General features: G+C 39.2%; 1 protein-coding gene across 2 annotated transcripts in view; it reads right to left on the reverse strand.

Moving 5' to 3' along the window:
• The window catches only part of LOC130923341 (inhibitory synaptic factor 2A-like), a 77,814-nt gene that overhangs the window by 35,794 nt on the left and 29,332 nt on the right, over positions 1-12,688 (reverse strand). The gene's annotated exons all lie outside the window — the stretch shown is intronic.

The following is a 12,688-nucleotide window of genomic DNA, read 5'->3' on the forward strand; positions in this document are numbered from 1 at the left end:
CCAATTGAATATTAAAATCAAGTTTTGATCAACCTGTGATCAATTTTTCAATTTCATATATTTGATCGCGACCCCAAAAATCAGCTCATTTTTGTGCTAAATTGATAAACAAAAGAAGCAGTCATATTTAAATTAAGATTTATTTTCAATTGATATATCAAAATGCAAAGCACGTTTTCGCGGGTGACAGATTCTTCGCATTACATTGATCCCTTATTTTTCGCGGGTAATGGGGACCGCCCCCCACAATGATCGAAATCCGCGATGTAGAGGTGTAGCTTATTTACATAAGTGTTCAATGTATTCATTCAGATTTACCATTGGAAAGAGATACATACAGTGGGGCAAATAAGTATTTAGTCAACCCCCAATTGTGCAAGTTCTCCTACTTGAAAAGATTAGAGAGGCCTGTAATTGTCAACATGGGTAAACCTCAACCATGAGAGACAGAATGTGGGGAAAAAAAACAGAAAATCACATTGTTTGATTTTTAAAGAATTTATTTCCAAAATTAGAGTGGAAAATAAGTATTTGGTCACCTACAAACAAGCAAGATTTCTGGCTGTCAAAGAGGTCTAACTTCTTCTAATGAGGTCTAACGAGGCTCCACTGGTTACCTGTATTAATGGCACCTGTTTTAACTCATTATCGGTATAAAAGACACCTGTCCACAACCTCAGTCAGTCACACTCCAAACTCCACTATGGCCAAGACCAAAGAGCTGTCGAAGGACACCAGAGACAAAATTGTAGACCTGCACCAGGCTGGGAAGACTGAATCTGCAATAGGTAAAACGCTTGGTGAAAAGAAATCAACTGTGGGAGCAATTATTAGAAAATGGAAGACATAAAAGACCACTGATAATCTCCCTCGATCTGGGGCTCCATGCAAGATCTCACCCCGTGGCATCGAAATGATACCAAGAACGGTGAGAAAAAATCCCATAACCACACGGGGGGACCTACAGAGAGCTGGGACCACAGTAACAAAGGCTACTATCAGTAACACAATGCGCCGCCAGGGACTCAAATCCTGCACTGCCAGACATGTCCCCCTGCTGAAGCCACTACACGTCCAGGCCTGTCTGCGGTTCGCTAGAGAGCATTTGGATCATCCAGAAGAGGACTGGGAGAATGTTTTATGGTCAGATGAAACCAAAATAGAACTTTTTGGTAGAAACACAGGTTCTCGTGTTTGGAGGAGAAAGAATACTGAATTGCATCTGAAGAACACCATACCCACTGTGCAGCATGGAAACATCATGCTTTGGGGCTGTTTTTCTGCAAAGGGACCAGGATGACTGATCTGTGTAAAGGAAAGAATGAATGGGGCCATGCAACGAGAGATTTTGAGTGAAAATCTCCTTCCATCAGCAAGGGCATTGAAGATGAGACGTGGCTGGGTCTTTCAGCATGACACTGATCCCAAACACACAAACAGGGCAACAAAGGAGTGGCTTCTTAAGAAGCATTTCAAGGTCCTGGAGTGAACCAGCCAGTCTCCAGGTCTCAACCCCATAGAAAATCTGTGGAGGGAGTTGAAAGTCCGTGTTGCCCAACAACAGCCCCAAAACATCACTGCTCTAGAGGAGATCTGCATGGAGGAATGGGCCAAAATTCCAGCAACAGTGTGTGAAAAGCTTATGAAGAGTTACAGAAAACGCCTCAGTTATTGCCAACAAAGGGTACATAACAAAGTATTGAGACTTTTGGTATTTTGGTAATACTTATTTTCCACCATGATTTGCAAATAAATTCTTTAAAAATCAAACAATGTAATTTTCTTTTTTTTTTTTTCCACATTCTGTCTCTCATGGTTGAGCTTTACCCATGTTGACAATTACAGGCCTCTCTAATATTTTCAAGTGGGAGAACTTGCACAGTTAGTGGTTGACTAAATACTTATTTGCCCCACTGCATAAGACATGATTTTTTTCCCCCCAAAAGCACAGTGGTACCATTTTATACGACTGCTTCGACACAAGATCTTCTTGACATTCGACGTAAAATTTGACTCTCCATTTGTTTCTACAACCGACGTCGAAATACGATTTATGACAGTGCCCCAGTTTCTTTGTTTTTCCCCTGAACGGATGCACGGCGGATTTTCTTGTGGGAGAAATTAACATGGGTTCCAAGAATGTTAGTGCAGGCAGTAAAAAAAAGGATAAAAGGTGACACTTACCAGTGAAATGAAGATGGAAATGATAGAAAAACATAAGCGTTGTGTGCGCGTCTTTGAACTGGCTCAACAATACGGCCGTAGAATGTCTACGATCTCGATGGTCCTCCTCTGAACTCCGTTTGCCAGTCTTTATAAGTTAAGGTGACAATTATTATTCTGGTAACATCGCCAAAGAAATCGCCAGCTTTGTCATGTTTTTACTTATTTAATTTGTGCAAGACAACACGGTAGAGCAGGGCGGTAAACCGAAAATTTACCCTTACCGAAATTCTTCACGATGACCGACGTAATTTTGACCATGTTGGTAAATTCAGTGCTTTAATAAAACAAGACAATATAGTATTTTCGTCCCGCTTTGACTCTGTGTTGTTCGGCTATGTTCATTCCCCTTTAAGAAAGCAGTCAGTGTGCTTATGTATGGAGTCACGTGGTTATCAGGAAGCCAAACAAACAGAAACCCGGTAGGCTAACGCTAGCGGCTAACGCCACAAGCAAACGCGATAGAGTGTGGCTTAAGGGAGGTTCGCCAAACTTCCACCCGACATTAAGTAAACACTTGGAGAGGGTGCTTTCAGTGCTTTTTACTGGTAGCCAGGCCACAGGTTAACGCTAGCAGCTAACGCTACAAATGAACGCGATGCAGTCGGATAGCATTTGTAACCTTGTCGAAACGGCTGAACTGAGTGAATTGGGCACGGACTGCATCTAGCAATTAGTAAGTCACATTATTTTGTATCTCCGTCTGTGTGTGATTTCTCTGATAGCTTTTGTGATGGTAAAGCATTCAGCATAAAGTACAATCCAACAGTGAAAATTATAATATGACCGTTTAATGGCCCCAGCTATTCTGTATGTGCTTAATTCTGTGTCATTACTGCCATCATAAAATCTTAAATGTTTCATTTGCAGAAGATCAATATAGCTTTAATTTGTGTGTGTCTGTGTGGGGGCTCATGTGTTCTTGCATGTATTAAAAAATGCACTGGGGAAAAAAAAACCTGAAACCTTGAAGTAAACACTTGTGTTGAGTAATTTTGACACAGCAGCCATTAACAATAAGTTGTGTTTTTGAAGTGTATTGTTCAAGCTGTAAGTCATTTGTGTTACAATGACGTTTGCACACGCATATTGTTTTTGACAATGTACATTGTTCAAGCCAGACAAGCTGTTATAAATGTTCATACATGAATTCTTATTGTTTACAATAATTTTAAATATACTTAATGTTTAGACTGCATGTACAATTGTTAAATATATTAAATTGAAAACTGGTAAATAAATCAACGAGAAATAGTTAATCTGTATTTCATGCATTGATTCAGATTTTCAAATTATATGACAGTCCGCTTGGGCAAATTTATCGTCATTTATCGTTATCGAGGTAAATCTGCTCAATTTACCGTGATACTTGCTTAAGGCCATATCGCCCAGCCCTACAACACGCCTACTGTCCGCCACAGCTGATGCCAAGTTCACCAACAGCAGAACATAGTAAAAACTCCAATCCGCCTCTCTTACTCAGCCTCGTGGTGCATTCAGGTACAGCACGCAAAACACAAACGCAACATTAGAAACCGATTCGTTACATTATTACAGCTATTATTATACTATAATTATACTACTATTTTATTATTATTCTGATTTTTATGTATAATATATTTGTTTTGCTCTGTGTAATTGCTATTTTGCTATTTGCAATAGTACCAGCAGTATTTATTAATGATTTAGTGTAGGTTTTCGGGCTGTGGTACGAATTAATGGAATTATAATGTATTCCTTTGGAAAAATCCTGCTCATCATATGACCCTTTCGACTTACAAACGAGGTCCTGCAACCAATTATTATTATATATATTATATATACAGTGGTACCTCTACATACGAAGTGTATGTAGAGATACCACTGTATAATTCTTTATTAAATGCTTCATTGACCGTGTTCTCTCAAATCAACTCATGCTGCTTATAACAGCACACAACACAACACATTGAGTTGCCATAGCACACTACAGCCAATGTTTAACAAGTTATACAAGTCGGTGCCTTTGAAAGGTAGTACTCTCAAGCTTCTCTGGCATGTTCAAAGCAGCTCCCTTGTCACTCATCGTTAACAAGCAGCAGCTGCCTGGTGAGAAAGAAAAGCTTCAGGAGGGAGAGTGAGAGGTTTTACGTGATCGAATGGGACATCTCTAAAAAAAAAAAAATGCATTTTTATTTTAAATTGGAAAAAAAAAATCTGTGATGGACTGAGGGCGCGATGTTTGAAGCGCGAAGTAGCGAGGGATCACTGTGCTACACTGTACTTTTTAGCCCCTGTTCAACTCATTTTGCCGCAGACGCAAGACAGCGTGATAAATTCCTGTTCCTCTGTAGGGTAAGATCAACCCGAGGGTCCACTTAAGTCGCGTGAAAGAGCTGAGAAAACAGGGAACATTACAATTCTCATGACAGTTGTATTGCGCTGCATTAGGCCACCTAAAACATTAGCGTAAGCTTTATGAACTTGTCTTCTTTTCTCCCTTCGGAGTCGCAGCTCGCAGCGTGATTGGGTCGCTGGGGAGGGGTCGTGTCTCACGCGCACGTGTAATTGCCTGCTGTCACGGTAGCCCCTCGCCCCTGACAGATGATATGCGGCGGGGCCGAACCTTGACGAGAGGTGACCTAAACGGAGGAGTGCGTGCAGGGCTGAGTGCAGCTGCTGATAGGCGCTCAAGGTCAGGGGGTTCATCCATCCTGGCCCGCTCGAGAGTCGATGGCAACTCACCCTGGCAACACTTGAAATACACTCGGCTTGTTATCTACTGTGTTATAATTGAAGGAGATTTGCTCAGATGATCAAAGCTCATGAACCTAAATTTATAATTACTGCATGAAAATATCACATTTCAACTGCAGGGTGGAATACGCACAACAGCGTGGCTGCTATTAAATCAGACTGTGACACATAGCGAAAGAGAGAGAGAGAAAGAAGCGAGAGCGAAATAGAAGCTTCTCCTCTGAAAGTCATTCTCTAAGCTGACTGCTGGCGTAATTCCAGTGCTGTGTTGTTTGCCCACGTCAGCTGTCCTGGGAGATGTGCTGCCCTCTCGTCTGTTCCGCTGTCCACACACCCTGCTGCACACTACAATGAGTATTCTATTGCTAACCTGTGTACGTACGCCTGCGGAGGTAATGTGCAGAAAGGATCAGTCTGGGTGCGAACACACATTTTGGATTTGATTATGATGATAATACTGTAGGTGGCAGCATGGTGGGTTCCGGCTTCCCATAGTGAAGTTTCCAATTGCTCTCTGTGTTTAGGGAAGGTTTTTTCCTTGTCCTTGATTGTGTTAATGTTGCGGCTTTTGGTGCCAAGGAACTTTGTTGAAGGGTGTTTCTTTGATAAGTCGTCCTTCCTAATGTACATCAATTTTTTAAAAACGCTTCTTTGTAGGGAAACAAAAAATAAGTTAAAGGGATAGAAAACACTGATTCTTTCCCAGCGGAAAGAATGTTGATTAATGCACAATTTTGCACGACGGCAAAAGACAAACCTCGTCGTTTCCTAAGGAAATGGTTAGTCCCAAGCACAAATGTGTTTATTTTTCATTGTGTACAAAACTGTCGCAACTTTCATTATTTCAAGGATGAGGAGGAGATTGAAACGGCTATTTTAGTTTTCGCGAGAACATAGTGTGAGAGACACTTTTTGAATGTCCGAAAGCTTGGGAAACCTGAAAAAAAGCACATTTAATGGAGCGGCCTGACCAACATACAAAATGAGTGGGTTTCCGTTCTGCAAGCTGTGCAATGACATCACGTGTCTGGAAAAGCCTTTAAACCCGTCGCACATAAGGTACCATTGACGTTGCCCATACGCGGAGATTAAGAGGGGACGGGGGTGCATAGCCCCCCTTGGTGGCCGAAAATGTCATTGCGTGTATTTGACTTTCCTATAGACCCTACTCACCTACGTCACAAAATGGGCGTGTCACTGTTTCCGGCCGCCATATTGTACCTCTTTTTCAGACCTATTCTCATTGTTTTCAATTAGTCGAGCAAGTTATAGAGCAATTCATGGAAGCCCCGGTGTTATCTGACGCTGTAAACTCATTGGATCCGTTGCCTAAAAGGCGTTACGTGGAAAAGCTTCAGTTTATCCATTCGCCAGATCCGTATTTGATGCCTAAATCGATGTTTTTCGACCCGCTGGCTTCGCCTGACATCTGATATCCTGATATTTACATCTATCTTGTCCACACAAAATCAGCCTATTCTCACGAAAGTTTGAAAAACTTTAAGAGCTTGGAGGCTTATAAATGCTACGTTGCTGGTTGGGTGAAACAGGTCCTCGTACACGAAAATTCGGCAGGAATCTTGTGCTCGGAAGGTGAGTTACGAAATTTTCAATTCAAAATCTTTTGTTCTTGCTAACATCCACTGTCAAGTCTAATGTATTTTATATCATTTGTCAATGGAGCTAGGGCTTTTAATGTTTATATGGTTTAGCGATAGCACTCTCACTGTATACATATATAATACGTAATAAATATGAAGTGCGATAGCACTACTCCAGATTGTCCCTAGTTGAATTTATTTTTTGGCTTTTGACCTCAATAGTGAAATTGTAAATTAATTGTATGACAACTGTCTGATTATCCCCTTATAATTATATATTTTCAGGTAGTTCATTCACAACGTCTGAGTGTATGTTGTCGGCGATTAGCCTAGCAATGATCTTAATTGTGGTTCTCAGCCCAAAACCCTCTAAATATATATTAAATGCATCTTACCAGATATAAAATGACTACTACGTAATCTGTGGTAGTCGTTTGGAGCCCAGTTTTCTCGTCGAATTGCAGCAGTCAATCTCGGTCTCCTCTTCGGGTCTCTCGGAATACGGTAAAAATTCAAGTCTCTCCGTCTATCTTCTCTGTTTTTGCAACCGACCGCCACACACGACTTCACCATTTTGATTATTAATGTTAACGAGCAGAAAAACACGCCATAATAGGAGGAATTTACGAAGCGCTAATGCATTAACATGACGAGTATACGGACAACATGGCGCGGGGGCGTGGCTGTGACGTCACGTGAGTAGGGTCTATACAGTGGTACCTCGACATACGATCGCTTCGACACGCGATCTTTTCGAAATCCGACGTAAAATTTGACTCGCCATTTGTTTCTACATCCGACAACATGCTCGAAATACGAAGATTTTTGACAGCGCTGCAGTTTCTTTGTTTTGCCAGAAGACGGACACACGGGTGATTTTCTTGTGAGCGAAATCAACACTGGATCCAAAACGGATAGGGCAGGTGGAGAAGAAAAAGGAAAGATGACGTTTAGCATTGAAATGAAGATGTGAATGATAGCAAAATATAAGCATGGTGTGTGCATCCATGAACTGGGTCGACAATAGGGCCTTAGAATGTCGATCTCGGCTGGTGTTGTGCTGAAAAACAGCCGCCCCGCGTGAAATGTCCCCCCTGACGGGAACACTTATTTATAACGCTTAATTGAGCATTTATTTCATTTTATTTATTTGTTTATTTATTTTATTATTGAGCGCCCACACGTCACTCGTACAAACTGCTTTTTCTTACCAATCAATGGACATGGAAACGATTTTCTTGTACCATGAATATGTATTATTTTACTCTGCTTGAACTAATAAATGTAATACCTGTGTGATTGTCATTGGGATATGGTCGTGAAAACCTGTAGACTAATAAATTTCTGTTTAAAGATGGTTATGTGGCCCAGTCCACGATTTTTTACTAAAATACAGTACTAGTATTTTGTGTCATTTATTTATTTAAAACTGATTTTACAGTCGTAAATCCATTACTGTAATGCGTCCATGAAAACATTTGATTTTTTCACCTCAATAAAGCATTATAAATAAGCATTCCCATCAGGGAGCACATTTCACGCAGGGCGGCTATTTTTCGGCACACCGGCGGTCCTCCTCCGTTCGCCAGTCTTTATAAGTTAAGGTGACAACTCTTATTGAGGTAACATTGCCAAAGAAATCGCCAGCATCGTCAGGTTTCTCATCATTTATTCCATTAACTTGCATAGTGTCCGCTGCTGTTGACGCCAGGCTCAAAACAGAAAGTAAAGTCACGTCAGCCCCGCGCTGCGTTCAGGTACAGCGAAAAAGTTCGCCATATTAGAACCCGATTCGTTATATCACTACAGGTGTTATTATTATTATTACTATTATGATATTATTGTTATTCAGATTTTTATTCATTATTTATTTGATTTGCTCTTTGTAATTGTTATTTGCAATAGTAACAGCAGTATTTATTAAGGATTTAGTGTAGGTTTCCGGGCTGTGGAACGAATTCATGGAATTATAATGTATTCCTACGGGAAAATGCAGCTCGACATACGACCATTTTGACTTACAAACAAGGTCCTGGAACGAATTAACTTCGTATGTAGAGGTACAACTGTATATGAATTTAAAGTTGAGACTTTGCCAGTAAAATGTCTATAAAAGTTGTAAAACAATAAAACAACAAAATGAATGAAATTAATAAAAAATATCTTTTTATAATGGGTCAAAATTATTTTTCGAACAGATCATGTGACTAGCTCCTTAGAGACGGTCATTTGCTGTGCTTAGCCAAAACCACCTGAGAGCAGAAGAGGCAAGATGAATACAGGGCCGGCCCAGGCCATTTGGGGGCCCTAAGCAAAATAATGCAAAGGGGCCCATATTTATGGCCCACCATTTCGTCACAGTGTACTTTGAAACCCATACATGCAAACCAACCCATACGTCCATATTTTGTATATTAATCAGATTTTGTTGCACTGCATACTTCAAACTTCTCACTCCAAATGATTGTCAGTACTTACAGTAGATAGCGTCAAACCTTTTTCTAAAAGAGGAAAAAGCAGTTAAGGAAGAACTTTGATTTTTTTAAGCTTGTAATCGAGTATCAAAACTCACAAAATTCAAATAAATCAAACTGTAGTAAACAAAATAGAATATAAATTTAAAAATTGCCAGATTGGGGGCCCCCTAGTGGTCAAGGGCCCTAAGCAGCTGCATAGTCTGTGTATTGGCTGGGCCGGCCCTGGATGAATATATGTAATTTTTTCAAACCTAAGCTTTCAAAAGCAACAACAACTACTGAACGAGAATGAAGGATTGAAGATGTGGACCATGAAATGCTGGAGAGCACCGCCAAAATGGTGAGTGGGGTTTCACTTTGCCCCACTAAAGACGCTAATTGTACAACAGAACCACCACTGGGCGTAACATGTTCAATGGACGATAACCTTGACCAAAAGCATAGCTGTCCTAAGTAGCCTGATTTACAATTCCCCTAAAATAATTATGGGAAAAAATTTAAACGTTTTATTATAAATATTCCTGGCTGGAGTATTCAGTCAACCTCTGGGCGGAGTTTGACTTTTTGGCCAGAGGTGGCACAACATGCTGATGACCCCAAAACGCAGTGCCAGCAACAAAATTAACTTTCGAGAATATTTATAATAATAAGTTGAAAATGAGTGTTTTTTTTTTGTTTTGTTTTCATTCTTGGGGGGAATTCTAAATCAGGCTGCGTAGGACAGCTATACTTTTCGCTAAGATCGTCATCCATTGAATATGTTACGCCCACGGGTGTCATGCCAATGTAGTTACCCCAATCAGAAATTGTATCCACTGAGCGGAGCCAAATGGAGGTAGATTTGTGTCGTCGTTATTCGATGAAAAGAAATGTGTTTGAATGCAAAAATAAATTTGAAACTCAAAAAAATGCATTTTTTCTTTGAATTTTTTTTTTGATTGAAGTAACGTTGTTTTGTATTTGGGCCACATTTTGGCTAGGACATTTGTGTCTTTATTATTCAATCAAAATACAAGTTGCTTTAAACAAAAAAAAAATATTTTAAAAAATCACCAGTCCAAATACGAAAAATTTAAATCATAGAAAAAAAGTTTTTGAATGCGAAAAAAATATTTAAGACTCAAATATTTGCATTTAAACACTTAATTTTTAATTTAAAAAGTTTTCTTTGATTTTAGCGATCCTTGTTGTGTTCGGGCCATATAGTGGGTAGGAGATTTTTGTCCAAATCATTCAGACCCCCCCAAAATATTTTCAAACAAAGAAAAAAAAATCATTGAAAAATAAAATTGCCCTCCCTTAATATATATATATTTTTTAAATAATATGCAAAGCAAATGACCACCTATGGTGCTAGTCACATGATCTGTTCGAAAAATAATTTTGACCCATTATAAAAATATCTTTTTTTTTTATTCATTTCATTTCATTTATCGGCCCTGCACCCCGTGTCGTGTCAGTATCATTATAAAGTCTATGGATAGAGACTGTCTTTCTGATCTGGCAACCCTGAGGTGCAGTGCGGCGTTGGTTCCTCATCTCCACACTTGAACGTTGATGGCGCCTCGTGTGCGCTGGGGTTAAAACAGAATTTTTTTTTCCTTTTGCAGACCGGTAACAGGAGGCTTTTGGACTCATCAGCGGACTTGTAGTTGGAACCACTGAGCTAGGGGTAGCTTAAACAAAAGTGGTTCGAGAATGGACCCTTGAGGAAAATGCAATGTACACATATGCGGCCGCCAGGTCTCAAATATAATAACAATAAAAACGTATTTTTTTTTTTTTAATCATGATTGTGTTTTTAAAAATATTTTATATGTTTTTTTATGAATAAAATTATAAATCAATGAAACAAGAAAAAGAAATGCACTCTGGTTACGTCCCTACTGAACACTCTAATGAGTTCAATGAAAGGTTCATGAAGTTGCTTCGTTAATAAAAATAAAGTTCTGGAGTCATCTTTTTACCTTGTAAACCTCCACATAAGTTGACAAATGTAAAAGATAAAAGAAAAAAATACAACACCACATTTGATTTTAGTGATTTGAAGAAGCAGTGTAAAAAAATATTTTCTACAGTCCTCCAACACAACGAATGTTCTGAAGTCCTGCCAAAATATTTCCCATTTCCCAGCCACCATGATTAATGCAGCCAAACTTTTTGTATAAATTCCTACTCGATCCTAAAATTGGATTGCTTGAAGATCCATCATACTTGCTTTCATAAGGTACCATTTGGGAAAACGAATCATTAGTTTTGCTTCCTTCTGATAGATAGCACTTATACAGTAAGTCTGACTTTTCTAAGCTATGCAGAGTGAAATAACAAAAATGCATTTTTATATCACTTGTCATCATTTTTTCTGTAAAGCTGGTGAATTAAAGGTTACCTCCTCACATGTCTTGTTACACTTCTATGCACCACTGTAACCTTTCACAATGTATCTAGGGAAAAATGAATGCCTTAAAAGAAAAAAGAAAAAAAAAAATCACTTTTTTTTTTTTTTTTTTTTTTTTTTTTTAAAACTCCTTGGCTGCCATTGACGGTGATAGATGTCCAACACATTTGAACTGAGTGGTCTGACAGTGATTCGCTGTGAATGGCAGTGAATGAGTCAAAGGTAAAGTTGGAGAGGCAAAGTGGAAAGTAGCTCTCCGTCCTGCGACCTCACCTCTCAGTAATAACCCTGATGGAGGAGCACAGCAGAGCAGCTATGTCAGGCTCAAGTGTGTAGAGATGAAAGGCACGGTGTTATGAGGCTGCACTAATTGGGCCTTTTAGAGCAAAAGAACAGGGAGCGCAAACCTGCTTACACACTGAATATGGATTACGTTTAAGTACAATTTACCTCGTGTTGCTATAGGTTTTAGAAACAGACCGTGATGATTCCTGTATTTGCTGCTGCGGTAACGCCTTCGGTAAATGCTTTTATGAAGCACGTAAATACATGATAACACTTAAAATCATACATTTCTTAATGAAACCGGATGATAATGTTACAAAGAGCATAACTGCATACACATTCGCTTTTAGATCACAATTAAAAGAGGTGATCGTTAGGACACACATTGGACAGCATAGCTGATACTGTTTGACTCTTGAAGGTTTTTCTTGATGTTTCTGCTCAAGAGGAACTGGCTGCTTGTCAAGGCAGTGCATTATGTACTTTATTCTGCTTTTACTTGATGTGAATGGCCTCTAATGGATGTGAGACATCATCCAATTACCTTCTAACACGCTTTTCCTACACTGCTTCTATGCGTGTGGTACAAGTTATCTGGCATGTCAGTTTAGTCAGTAAATTTCACACCTCTAACACACAGTTGAAAGTCATTTTTATGCCTTTCAACCCAAGTTAGAATTTTTGGGGCTGCTGGACATAAATTGCCCAAATCAAGCAGAATCCTTTAGCTAAACGATAATAAAACAAAGCTAGACTCAGTTGGATTCCACAATCATACAAAAACCAACTTTACTTATTTATGCACTGGATCAAAAGCCTGATTTATTTATTTATTTATTTTTTTAAAGTCAATGTGATATCACATAAAAATATTTATGTCCCCCTGCAAATTTAAAGTTGGAAGAAGTCACCTGTTTAAAGATTGTTAAACATAATTTCTGCACTATGATTTTTTGGGTTTTGATTTT

Source organism: Corythoichthys intestinalis, chromosome 10 (genome assembly GCF_030265065.1).
Source record: "Corythoichthys intestinalis isolate RoL2023-P3 chromosome 10, ASM3026506v1, whole genome shotgun sequence".
Taxonomy (NCBI): Eukaryota; Metazoa; Chordata; class Actinopteri; order Syngnathiformes; family Syngnathidae; genus Corythoichthys; species Corythoichthys intestinalis.